The following is a 12,431-nucleotide window of genomic DNA, read 5'->3' as shown; positions in this document are numbered from 1 at the left end:
TGCCTGTCTCAAAGGATCACCGTGAGGACTCTGTTGGACTAAGGGCTGTGAAGATACTTTGAAAATGATAACATTCACTGAACAAAAATGCAGAGTTTATTTTATTCTGAGTTCCCTGAGGGACTCAGAAACCCGGATGGGGAGGGGGTGGGAAGGCACAGGGGGGTGGAGAATGATTTCGTAGAGGTGACCGACCGGGCTGGAAATTCCCCCGGGAGCAGTCGGTTCTTGTGGGGCCGCTAAGAAAGGCTGCACAAATTCTGGGCACATGGGAGTGTGAAGAAAACCCAAGGCAGGGGATTCTCAGTCTGCACAGAGAGCCCTGCACACTCAGCGCTGGCACCAGTCCCTTGGCAGTCCCAGTCCTGGGTGCAGGATAGGGACACTTCTCTGTGTTCAGGACTGTGTGAGCAGAACACGTTTCAGACCAAGGCCAGAGACATGTGGCATGGGGCAGCTGACGAGGCCACTCCCTTCTCGACATGGCTGGAATAGTCCTGTTTCTGTTTTATTTTATTTATTAATTTATTGAGTTGGAGTCTCACTCTGTCGCCCAGGCTGAAGGGCAGATGCACGATCCCGGCCACCACAGCCTCGACCTACTGGGCTCCGGCGATCCTTCCACCTCAGCCTTCCAAGTAGCTGGAACTACAGGCACGCGCTACCACACCCGGCTAATTTTTTGATTTATTGTAGAGATGAGGTCTTGCCAAGTTGCCCAGGCGGGTCTTGAACCCGTGGGCTCAGGCAATCCACTCACCTCGGCCTCCCAAAGTGCAGGATTACAGGCTGAGCCACCGAGCCCGGCTCTATTTTTGTTTTAAAACCATCCTGTTTCCTCGAGGTCTTCCTCAAATGGGCCCCATTTCCAAAGAGTTCCCAGGAATTCTTCTCCTTTGCTTGGAATATTTCATCCTCTTGTCTAAGCTCCTTCATTCTCTTTTGTTTGTCAAACCAAGTGAGAAGTGCACATATAATTAAAAATTGAGCCGGGTGCGGTGGCTCACTCCTGTAATCCCAGCACTATGGGAGGCTGAGGCAGGAGGATTGCTTGAGCCCAGGAGTTGGCGACCAGCCTGGGCAACATAGCGAGACCTCGTCTCTATAAAAATAAAAATAAATTAGCCAGGCGTGATGGTGCATGCCTGTAGTCCCAGTTATTCGGGAATCTGAGGTGGGAGGATCGTCTAAACCCAGGAGGTCCAGGCTGCAGTGAGCCATGATCGTGCCACTGCACTCCAGCCTGGGCGACAGAGTGAGACCTCATGCAAAACAGATAAAGCTGAAAACCTTTTCTCGTGCCATCAGCTGAAGAGAAAGTTCCAGAACACGGGGGCCCTGAGAGCAGGGAGAGCCTAGCATCCTGGACAGCCTCACACTGGGCCACCCCTGCCCCGGCTCGAGGAGAATGGGAGAGTGTGCAGACCGGGGGGTCTCCAGGGGCGTGGGCACGGCCGGGTCACAGTTGCCAATCGCAGGCTGGAGTCGAGAGTTTAATCTTCTTCAGGAAATCCCCAGGGTGTGAAAAGTCGGGCCCGATATTATAAAAGCCCTGCTGAGAGGACTTAATGGAAGTGGACACATCGGGCACATTCCCCAACTCCCATTTTCTCCTTCTCAGATGGGGCAGAGTGAAAAGGACACCCCATATACGCGCTGCCTTTTTAGCCTCCGGAGAAGGACAGGTATTCATTTTCATAAATTACTTTTTAACCATTTTTTCTCCAAAGTGGGGAGGGGGTGGTGAAAGAAAACAGAGACAAAACAGATGCCTTCAGCCCTTTGATCAGCCTCCCTGCAGACAACCGGCCTGCCCGATAGCACCTCTTAACTACAGCTTGCCGGGAAGAAAATGAGTGGTTTTAACTCTGCAATTACAGTGCTGCTGAAGGCTGTCATCGCGGCCAGAGGGCTCTGATCCCCAGCAGCCCGGCTGCCCCCAGAATTACAACCAGCGGGGCAGAAAGTTAAATACCCCCTGTGGCCGGGTGGCTCCCACAGGCCCAGAAGCTCCAGGCCAGCTGCCCCCACCGCCCACCCCTGGCCCCCTGCCCCTGTCCCCTCATCCTTGTCTCTATAAATATAGAAAACTAAGACCATATACGCCGGCTCAGCCAGCCCAGACAGGAGAGGAGGGGACGGGAGCCGGCGGCCTTATCACATGCCCCAAAGTCGGGGAATGTGACTGAGGCAGAAGGTCAGATTTCTGGAAGCCGAAGGGGGGCGGGCTACCCCGAGCCCCTGGCCGCATCATCTGAGAGCGCTCGATCGGGCGGGCCTTTTGAACGCCGAACATCAAATGCCTATTGGCTTGTCTCAAAAGGCAAGAGAGGGGCTGGGGGTATTGACTCAGCCCCCACACTCAGGCTCTGGGCGACTCCTGTGGGCCCTCTCCTGCAGGGGATACCTGCAGGAGATGCCGTTATCCGAGCTCCCCATCAGGCCCAGGGCTACGCTGGGGTGGGGCGGGGGAGGCGGCAGCCCTCTCTCTGTCTCATCTGCCTTTATACTTGGTGCTAAACTACTTGGAATGTCTGTAAACAAGCCTGGTCTACTTGCCCCTGGGCCTTTGCGGCTGAAGTTCCTTTTGTCTGTAGCCCCCTCCTCTGCTGTTTTTGTGGCTGACTCCCCCTGGGGTTGGTCTCCCCTTTGAAGGATCACTCTGGGAAGCCCCCAGGGGACCCCACTTTGGCTCCAGCATCCATGGAGCTTCCCCAGAGGCCGCCCCCTGCACACCCGGCTGCAGGGGTCTGACCCTTGGGGTCTTCCCCACTGACTGTGAGCTCCTCAGGGCATTGGTGGGTCATGATCACTTCAAAGCACGTGCCCAGCTCGTAGTAGAACCCTGAAAAGAACTGGTTAGATAAAAGAGAGACTGCTGGATTTTCCCAAGAGAAAGTTTAGACTCATAGAGGGTCAGTGAGTTGCCCAAGGTCACCTGGAAGAGGGTCCTAGGGGTGGGATTAGAACCTGGGTCAGGCTGATCACATTTTCTAACTCCTAGTTCTTCACAGAAGTGTCCATGCCTATCTGAGAAAGGAGGGTACACTTGTCAACCAGGGCATATGGGTCCAAGACTGTGCCCTGACTCCCAGGGCTAGGCTGGGGTGAGGAGAGTGAGGTGTTAGCCCTGGGAGAATTGAGACGCAGCCAAAAAACTGCTATCAAGATCGGTCATATTTTCATCTGATATTTTCCAGCATCAAAAGGAATGTAAAACTCCACGCTGAACATACCACCATATTTTAAAATAAAGACAGGCTCAATTTCACTCCGGTTCAGGCAGGATTTGCCATGGTGCTGTGGACTTTTCATTGCTATGTGATGTTAGGCATCCATTTTCCTTCCCTCTCTGGTCTCAGTTTCCCCATCTGCAGAAACAGGGCAGACCGAAGGCTCCCGGGGACTGTTCTGACCCTGTATGCTGGTGCAGGAATCCAAGTCCCGGGTTGGCCTGTCAGGGGTTTCTGGTGGGCAGCGTGGGCCCTGCAGCTGCGGAAGGGGCGAGGACGGCACTCACTCCCCAGCCACGGCTCAGCCTCCTGGCAGTATCTGGGTTGAGTTTCACGAGTGTCTTTCGAAGAATGCACAGGAAGGCGCAAGGAGCCCAGGGCAAATGCAGACACGGTGTTGGGACACTTTTGGCTCCAAGGGGCTGGGGTGGCTGGAGGGGAGTGCTTTGGGCTTTTTGTGGCTTCACAGGCGATCACAGTCCATCATGAAGCCATGGATGACTCCAGCCTGTCCCCCTGGGATGTCCCCTCAAGGGTCTCTGCTCCTCCTAGATGTGGCTTTTTCATTTACATCCCCAGTTCATTAGCAGAAATGCCTTTATTTTAAGGACAATGGGAAGGACAGCTGGGGAACCCTGGAAGTTCTTCGCTTAAGAACTTCTGACATTTGCTCCCTGCTTTCTAATGACACTCTGATGCTGTCCTGCTCACAAATTAGTGCTCTAGCCAGGCTCGGTGGCTCAACCTGTAATACCGCACATTTGGGAGGCTGAGGTGAGCCCGCGGGTTCAAGACCCGCCTGGGCAACTTGGCGAGATGTCATCTCTACAATAAATCAAAATGAGCCAGGCGTGGTAGTGCGCACCTATAGTTCCAGCTACTTGGAAGGCTGAGGCAGAAGGATCACCGGAGCCCAACAGGTCGAGGCTGCGGTGACTGGGAGCAGCCACTGCACTCCAGTCTGGACAGAATGAGACTCCAACTCAAAAAAATAAAAAATAAAAAATAAAAAAAATTAGTGCTCTATGAAGGGGCTCCAAAAAACCCCAGAATGATCTTTCAGAGGGTGGGCCCCTTGCAGCAAAGGCTTCCCCCACCAGGTAAGTGTTCTCGGAACCCACTGGCATCAGTGTACCAGCTAGCGTTGCTGTCAGAGGCTGCGTTTGGCTTCAGTGAATTTCTTTCTGGAGATTATTTCGATCCATTTGCCTATCGCATGATGAGTGACTTATGAGTGTACCTTCCTGCACCGAGCTGAGTGTTCGGCAGTTTTGGACCAAGAATGGTCTGACCCCCCATGCTCCACCCTCCCAATTCACCTGATCTCAGCCCGATGACTTTGCTGTGGTTGTTTCCCCAGATGAAAAAAGTTCTCAAAGGGAAACGTTTTGCCGATGTGGCACAAGTAAAACAAAAAATGGCAGAAGCACCAAAAAGCATCAACATTGACAAATTTAAAGACTGTTTTGAGTGGTGGAAAAAACGTCTCGATAGATGTACTGCATCCGACAGAGAGTACTTTGAAGTTGATTGAAGTTTAAACACGGAAGGATAAATACACAATTTTTAGTGAATAAATTCCAGGTTCTTGGGGATCCCCCCTTGTACTGTTCCAGACACGCATCAGCTCAGTCATTTGATTCGTTTAAACAAACGGCGCTGACAACCTGTGGAGGGAGCTGACATTTGCTGTGTGTCCGCTGGGCACAGTATTCGACGCCAGCCCACACTCCACTGATCCACGCAGTCCCAGTATGCCCTATTCACCTCTTCCATGCCAGGCACTGGGCTAAGTCCCGGATTCCCACACTGGCACAAACCAGCCACATATAAGTCTTACTGAGCTGATGAAGATAGGCCGGGGAACACTGATGTCAGGTGGGAGTAGATGGCAGGTCTGTAGCTACCATCATAGGGAAGAGCTGGGTGGCAAAGGCTCACTGTGCTCTACAGGCTTGAGACAGGAGGGCCCCAGTCCATCTGGAGGTCAAGGGGGGCTTCTCCCAAGAAGTGCTGATGGAGCCAGGACAGCAGGTGAACGAGGTGAAGGGGCAGAGGGAAGTGCATCTGGCACTGAGAATAGCATGTGCAAAGGCCCTGCAGCAAAGGGAGGGCGAGTCTGAGAAACTGAAACAAGGCACAGGTGGCTGGGGTGCAGACAGCCCTGGGCCTTGGTGTGAAATGAAGCCAGCATGTGGGGTGTCATCGAGGAGCTGGGTCTTGACATCATCCTGACTGCAGCAGTTCTTACTGCTCTTATCACTGTTTTTCAGACAAACAAGTAAGACTCAGAGAGGTTCATTCATCCCGCAAACATTTGTGGAGCAACTATGTAAGTGCCAGGCACAAGGCTGGGTGCCGGGTATACAGCTGTGAGTGGAACAGGCTGGGCCTTGTTGCTGTGAAGCTCTTACCTGTCCAAGTGACAGAGGCCGGATGGGGACCCGGGTCTGCCTGTTCCCAAACTTGTGCTGTCCACTGACCTCAGGGCTTCCTGGGTTCAGCACTGGGATGGAGGACACCGAGTGTCCCCTACCAGCTGTCACAGTTGCCCCTTCACTCTCCAGAGCAGGAGGCTGAAGCTGGGCCAAGAGAGGGGCCAAGGGAAATTCTCTAGCCCCGCAGTTGATGGTTCTAATTCAGTCTTTGAGCTCATTTATATTTTTTTGAATTAAAAAAAATCACAAATTCTTTGCTGTTCTTTTCTTCATGAGATGGAGGCCATTTCCCTTCCCCCTTGACTCTGGGCTGTTGTTTGTGACGTATCTGGCCACGGCAATAGAAGCAACGGGTGCCAGTGGCATGCTCTGTGCTCTGGGCTCACTTCTGACTGGTGAGCGAGCCGATAGAGAGGGGTGGGTGGACCTCCTGCAGGAGTCAGCCATGTGAGTGACGCCTTCGTGGACCCTGCAGTCCAGCTCAGCTGCCCGCAGGATGTCATCCCAGGAGCAGCCCCAGGCCAGATCAGCAGAGGGACTGCCCAGTGAACCCAAAGACTCAACCAGAAATAGCAGACCATTGTGTTTTAAGCCACTGAGTTGCAGGGTGTTTTGCTATTTATCAATAGATAACTGAAACTTCCCGAGTAGATGTTTCTCTTAAGACTATGAACCACCAACAGGTCTATGAGAAGATGTCCAGTATCACTAATCATCAGGAAAATGCACATCAAAACCACAGTGGGATGTCACCTCATACCTCAGAATGGCTATTAGCAAGGAAACCAAAAAACGGTGTTGGTGAGTCTGGTGAAATCGATATACTGTGGGCAGGAATGTAAGATGGTGCGAGCACTGTAAAAACCAGGATGGAGTTCCTCAACAACTTCAGAATAGAACGAGCACACGGCCCACCAATCCCACTTCTGGGGACATATCCAAAGGAAATGACATCAGGATCTTGAATAGATGTCTGCACTATTCACAGCAGCCAAGACGTGGGCAACAACCAAAATGCCTATTGACAGATGAATGGGTAAAGAAAATGTGGTGTGGACATACAATGGAGTGTTATTCATTCCTTGAAAAGAAGGACGTTCTAGGCTGGGTGCGGTGGCTCAAGCCTGTAATCCCAGCACTTTGGGAGGCCGAGGTGAGAGGATTGCCTGAGTTCAGGGGTTTGAGACAAACCCGGGCAACTTGGTGAGATCTTGTCCCTACAATAAATAAAAAAATTAGCTGGGCATGGTGGCGCGTGCCTGTAGTTCCAGCTACTTGGAAAGCTGAGGCAGAAGGATCGCCAGAGCCCAGCAGGACGAGGCTGCGATGGCCGTGAGTGAGCCACTGCACTCCAGCCTGGGCGACAAAGTGAGACTCCGACTCAAAAAAAAACAAAAAAAGCTGGGCTCGGTGCCTCAGCCTGTAATCCTCTGCCTTTGAGAGGCTGAGGTGAGTGGATTGCCTGAGCCCGCGGGTTTGAGACCGGCCTGGGTAGCCAGACCTCATCTCTACAATAAATCAAAAAATCAGCCGGGTGTGGTAGTGTACGCCTGTAATTCCGGCTGCTCGGAAGGCTGAGGTGGAAGGATCGCCAGAGCCCAGCAGGTTGAGGCTGTGGTGGCCGGGAGTGGCCACTGCACTCCAGTCTGGGCGATAGAGAGAGACTCCAACTCAAAAAAAAAAAAAAATAAAAATAAAAAAAAAAGGACATTCTGCCACACGCCACAACATGGAGGAACCTGCCAGACACAATGTGAATGTGAATGTGAAGTGAAACAAGCCCAGCTCGGAGGACAAATACTGCAGCACTCCATGGCCCGGAAGAATTGAAAACAGTCAAAATCATATAAAGGATGGCGGCTACCAAGGGCTGCAGGGGAGGGAGCAATGATGAGCTGCTGTCCAGTGGGTATCAAGTTTCAGGTATGCAAGATGAATAAGGATCTTCTGCCCAACCTGGGCCTGTGGTGAACTAGATGGTGCACTTAACAACTTATGAAGAGGGTGGATCTCATGTGAAGTCTTCTCACCACAATTTAAAAACCAAAGATTCAAAGCTTTATGGAGAGAAGACATCCATAATCTTCACTCATGTCTCTTTCCCTTCCTCCTGTTACCAGTGCCCCGGTTCTTCCCTCCAGTGTTTCTGGGGCCACCCACTTTCAGACCACGTGGTGACCGATGAAGGTCAAGTGGAGGATGATAGGGAGCCTCTCCCTTTCCAGGGTGGGCAGTGAATCCAAAACTGGCCGATCAGAGCCCTGGCCACAATGATTGGCTCAGAGATGGGCACATGACCCCATAGGGGCCAATCAGAGCTATACTTGGGACATTCACTCAAATGACCAGAAGGAGCATCCCTAACCATCAGGGACAGGCTCTGATGATTAGTGATGTTCTTTCCTCTTCTTGCAGGACTTGAACCTGAGAAGAGGTAAGTCTGGATTGCATTTCAGGCTGGGCATGGTGGCTCACACCCGTAATCCCAGAACTTTGGGAGGCTGAGATGGGAGAACTGTTTGAGCCAAGGAGTTCAAGACCAGCCTGCGCAACATATTGAGACTTTGTCTCTACAAAAAAATACAAAAATTAGCTGGGTGTGGTGATGCATGCTGATAGTCCCAGCTACACAGGAGGCTGAGGCGAAAGGATCGCCTGAGCCAGGAGTTCAGGGCTGTGGTGAGCCGTGATTGTGCCACTGAATTCCAGCCTGGGCAACAGAGTGAGACCCCCAACTCAATAATTTTTTAAAAAGAAGGAAGAAAAAATAAAAAGTGCTACCTGCTCCATTAGACACATTCTTGTAGCATCTCAGCCTTGACACCCTGGGAGTGAGGTGCCTTCACTTCCATTCTGCATGTGGGAGAAACACTGGCTGGGTCACTGAGACCACCCTGGGGGTGTAGGTGGGCCAAGCTTTCAATCCGAGCTGCAACCGGACAGACCTGGCACCTGTTGTCTGTCCCCGTGGCAGGGCCAAGCTATCACTTGAAAGACCTGCTTCAGCCTCCAAAGACCCAGCCGGGAGGTGCCCCTTGGAAGCGACACTCAGGTTTTCCCCGACCGGACTGGGGTGCCAACTTGGCAGTAATGTTGGCAACGTATCTGTGGCGCCTCCACCTGAGGGTCCCCCAGGGTTTTGGAGTCTCACCTGGGGATGCCACCCCCAGGGTCTTGGGGGCTTTTGTGAGAATGCCTCCCCCCATTGACAGGCCAGAAGCCCTGACCCTGCTCCCTCCAGGTATATTTCTGGGTGGCCCTAGGGACTCCCCGCAAGAATCAAAACAGTTCTCCTATCCTCTGTGCCGGCTGCTTCCTGAGGCCCACTGTCACTAAGTCATGTTGTGCCCCGGTCCCACATGCGTTCTGTGGGTGCTGTTTGGCTCAGGGGTCCCTGGGCTCCTCGCCAGCCTGTAAGTCCACAGGGCTGAGGCAGGAGAGTCTTGGCTGAGCCAGCAGGACTGTGTTCAGACGGACCCAGGGGATCTGGGCCCTGGCCGCCCCCAGACTTAGGGTGCAAAACCACTTCCACGTTCCCCGTCAGTCAAAACCAAACAACCAAAAATCCTGCCCAGTGGTCTCTTAGGGGCCTGTCCAGGCAGTTCCCAAACTGGCCCAGGCTTGTCTGAATTCCTGAGTAGACTCAAGCTAGAATCCCTACCTTTCAATTTGGTTTAGGATGCATTTTTCTACCTAGTCTCTCAAGCGAGCTTCACAATAATCCCGTGACGTTGGCAAGAAAACGAGTTCTTTCTCCTGTGTGAATCTGGGGGCCAAAACCCAGAGGGTAACACGGAGGGTCTGGGTGGACCCCGTCTTCTGAGGAGCACTCTTTCATCCTCTCCTCGTGGGCGGGTGCCCAAGAGCAGGAGGCTGGAGTCAGGGAGTCTGCATTCCCACATGGCTTCTTGGCAAGTTCCTTGACCGCCTGCAGCCTCAGTTTCCTCGCCTGTAAAATCTCCACACAAGCCTCCAAGACTTTACAGGGAGGCTCCCACACGAGCCTCCTCTCCTCAACCTTCTCGGGGACTTTGATGGAAAACTGGGGCCTGGGGTAATAAGAGTGGACAGCAGCAGAAGGGGCAGAGGTGGAGGCTGTGTTAGGAAAAGCCCCAGAGACGTTACAAACTGAGTGATGCCCCGGGGCCGGAAGGTATGCCACTGGCCTCTCCCCAGTGCCCTCTGGTCCAGCGGAGAAATCTGACCCCAGGATGATAATAATATTTATTAGTTTATGGAGTGTAGTGGCACGATCACTGCTCACTGCAGCCTCGAACTTCTGGGCTGAGGCGATCCTCCCTCCTCAAGTACTGCGATTACAGGTGTGAGCCGCTGCACCCGGTTAATGGGACGACAGGCATGAGCCACCTCACCTGGCCCCCAGAATTATCGGTGACCCTTGTCTAGTTACTGGCAGCTGGAAGCCATGAGCCTCTTTGTCAGACAATGGCACCCTCTGCTGGCAGCACAAGGAGTCGCTGCTTCAAGCGAGAGGCCTAATACATGTTGTCATTATGAAGAAGCAGACAGAGGTTTTTATGAAACACTCACTGCCAGCCACTGTGCTAAGCGCTTTACAGATGCGGTCTCAGTTTTTCTTAAATACTAATATTTTTGTCAGCTTCAGGAAGGTTAAGGAGCTCACCCCAGGGAAAGCCGGGATGGGAACCCACGTGCCTGCCACTGCCCTGTCCTCTCCAGCCTGGGGCAAGGACCTCTTGGCCCACCCCGTTTAGCTTCTGGTGAGAGCCCTGAGCACAGGTCCCCGTGTGCCCCTTACGAGGTAGCTGGGGAAGTTCAGTGTAGCCTGGCAGCCAGATGTAAAAGCACAGTCCCCACTTAGTAGGGTGGCTAGACTCAGCAATTGAACATAAACTCAAATTTAAAGCCAAGTGTAAAAGGGTATCCTGTGTTTATCTGACCCATCTCCCCAGATTTGGAGCCGTCTGGCCTCGCGCAAATAGCATAACCTCGGCACTCCGGCTGCTGGGAACTGGCCAGGAGCTAGGTGGACCCAGGCTCTGCTAAGTCCTCAGACTGGCAGAGTCAGGGCCTGGGTCGGCTTCTCTGCGATTCGCTCAGCTTCCCCCCTCAGGGCCACAAGATGTCTGTCCCCGTTCCCAACATGTTCTCACAAAACTGTGTCCAAAGGCAGGAAAGAGAGGGGGCTTTCCTCCCAGTGGGCGTTCCCGCAGGTCGTATTGTCTAGACTTGGGCCAAGGGAGGCTGGGAAAATAGATATCTGGCATTTTCAGTCTCAGTGGTGGTAGGCAGCAGTCTCTGCCTGAAAAAAAAAAAAGAAGAAAAAAAAAAGAAAAAAATTATTTGTCAAGATCAAACACATCACTCCCTGCTAGGTGCTCTCCTCAGTTGTCCCTAGGGTATCCGTTATGTATGTTGATACATTTCAACCTCACAGCAACCCCACAAAGTAAGCACCATTATCCCATTTCACGGATGAGAAAAGTGAAAGCCAGAGAAGCAACCTGTTCCAGTTCAAACAACATCAAGTGATGAAGCGTCCATCTGGTAGACGCTTAAAGGGGACAGAAGGCCTGCTTCTCAGTCCGCACTGGGGAGTGCTAGCGAGATTTAAGATCTGCACTCCCGTTCCACCCATCTTTCTTTCTCCCCTCGGTGTGCCTGGAATGAGTTCGCACCCTGTGGCCTGGACCCTGTCCCGGCGTGGTTACTTTTCATCAGACACTGGAATGAGAATGCTGATGACATGATGCCATGGTCGTCCTGACAGGAAGCCGACGGGCAAACTGGAAGATGCCAGATGTAATCCTGTCAAAGTTTTTGACCTTTGGGGGCTCATTCTTAAAAACTGGTGTTCTTATTATTTTATTTCTTCCTTTATGTTTTTATATATTTTAAATTAAAACAAACTTTTTTTGAGTAAGGGTCTCACTCTGTCCCTCAGACTTGGCTGCAGTGGCACAATCATGGCTTATCACAACCTCGACCTCCTGGGCTCAGGCAGTCCTTCCACCTCAGCCTCCTGAGTAGCTGGGACTACAAGTGCGCCACACCTGGATAATTTTTTTTTTTTTTTTTAATTTTTTGTCGAGATGAAGTCTCAGACTCCTGGATTCAAGCAATTTCCTGCCTCAGCCACCCAAATTGCTGGAATTACAAGTGTGAACCACTGCACCTGGCCTCTTCTTTTTACATATTTATATTTATTAGTTGTACTCGCTAATTTTGAGGTTTGGTTATTATGTATGTGGGTTACATTTATCCATATTTACTGGGTTAGAAATTAAAATGGATACATTTATAAAATACTTACTTTGGCTCATTTAAAATCCATTACCTATTTTTATTAAAAAAAAATTATTTTTGAAAACACAGTTTTAGTGGAAAGGCGGCATTGTTTATTGTTTATCCAAATCTTGTTACTATCTGGCTCAAAAGAAGACAGCTGGATTCTCTATCTGCTCCTCATTCAACCTCTGGAGTATACTGGTTGTAGTAAATGAAGAAAAGTTGGTCTCATGCAGATGTGTAGGTGGCAAAGGAGCACTTTAACTCATTCGTGACCACTGATACAAATTTATGCCATTCCAAATTCTGTTCCTGGTCGCCGCTGACGTGAATTTACACCTTTGCAAACTCTGTCTCTGAAGGCTGCAACATTACTTCGTGTTACATTATCTTCGTGTTATTATATTTTGCTTGAAAATGAATAGTGAAGCAAGGAGAAGGTTAATTGAGATGACTGCCTGATGTCGACTGTGCAGTGGTGCTGTTGATC

This window comes from Carlito syrichta, unplaced genomic scaffold (genome assembly GCF_000164805.1).
Source record: "Carlito syrichta isolate Samal-C Ts95f unplaced genomic scaffold, Tarsius_syrichta-2.0.1 Scaffold316041, whole genome shotgun sequence".
NCBI classification, from domain to species: Eukaryota; Metazoa; Chordata; class Mammalia; order Primates; family Tarsiidae; genus Carlito; species Carlito syrichta.
The sequence above is the reverse complement of the archived record's forward strand: the minus strand, read 5'-3'. Positions refer to the sequence as shown.